Source organism: Octodon degus, unplaced genomic scaffold (assembly GCF_000260255.1).
Source record: "Octodon degus isolate 3935 unplaced genomic scaffold, OctDeg1.0 scaffold00017, whole genome shotgun sequence".
Classification (NCBI taxonomy): Eukaryota; Metazoa; Chordata; class Mammalia; order Rodentia; family Octodontidae; genus Octodon; species Octodon degus.
Window position 1 is genome coordinate 20,895,106 of NW_004524593.1, and position 1,511 is coordinate 20,896,616.

Sequence of the window (1,511 nt, forward strand, 5' to 3'; positions counted from 1 at the left end):
ACCAACATAAATCAAAGACTTACACATAAAAACAGAAACTTTGAAACTGCTAGAAGAGAACATAAGGGAAACATGTGAAGCCACAGGCACAGGCAGAGACTTCCTGAGTAGGATTCCAAATAATATCAAAATCAACAAAAGAAAACAATGGAAATGCAATCAAAATTAGGAAATGCAAATTTCCTCATGGAAATTAGGGAAATGCAAATCAACAGAGTGAAGAACAACTTCCAGAATGGAACAAAATTCTTGCTAGCTACTCTTCTCATAAAGGACTAATATATAAAATATATAAAAAGCCCCCGAAATTAACCCCCCAAAACAAATGATGCAATCAAAATATGGGCCAGTAAACATAATATATATATATATATATATATATATATGACTATTAATTGTGATTTCTACAGTCTAACTGGATTAAGAAATGCCTAGCAGACTAGTAAAGCACTCCCCAGGGAGTGTCCGTGAAGTGTTTCCAGAGACCCCTGGCATACAGGTCCTAAACTGAAGGCGAGCCCTGACCTGGCATGAGTGGCCCCTGCAGTAGGTATGCAGCCCAGGTAGAAAGCAAGATTATAAGTACTAAGGCCACCCAACCTTGCCAGGCGCTACTCCACCTGCACAGGTATATTGTGGCTGCTGCCATCCCGGGGAAGGCAGACTCCAGCCTCCCCAGCATCTCCATGTGGTCTTGTGCGCCCGACTCCCCAGGGAGCTCCAACCTTCAGTTTCCCCTCTGGTGCCCATCCTCGATCCCACTCCTGCTGTGCATTTGCCAGCCCTTGGGCTGCCCTGCTCCTGGGTCCTCCGCATGTGCACACCCCTGAGGATCCTCCCACTTCTGATCACATATATATTTTCTATTGATTCTGCTTCTCTAGAGAACCCTAAGCAACACAAGATGCTGCTCAAAAGAAGGAGTGCTGATGGACAATAACATAGTGAAATATGAGAAAACTTCAGCATCTTGAGCCATTATGCAAATGCTAATCAAACCATCTTTGAGATTCTGTCCTACCCTAAGAGCTGCCATCAACAGCACAGTAAACAATGCTGTGGAGAAAAAGGAGCCCTCCTGCGTTGTTGATGAGAACCTAAGCAGTGTCACCACTGTGGAGGTCGGAAACTACTTCTACAAAACACTGAAACTGGAAACACCGTATGGCCCAGCTCTCTATCTCCCGGTTATATTGTCAAAAGAGTTAAAGACATCACCCTGTGGTAGCCCATGTGTGCTTGTTTGTACAGCAACACAATTCTCACTGTGTGCTCTGGAAATAGTCTAGGAGCCATGAACAAATGAGTAGGTAAAGGGAATATGGTGTACATATGCCTTGGAATATTAGCCCTAAAGAAGAATGAGATGGTGACATGTGCAAGGACAGGCATGGGACTCAAGGCATCATGCTAAGCTAAGTGATCCAAACTCCGGAAGTTAGCGTATTGTCTTCTTATGAAAAGCCGAAGGAAGGAAGGAAGGAAGGAAGGAAGGAAGGAAGGAAGGAAGG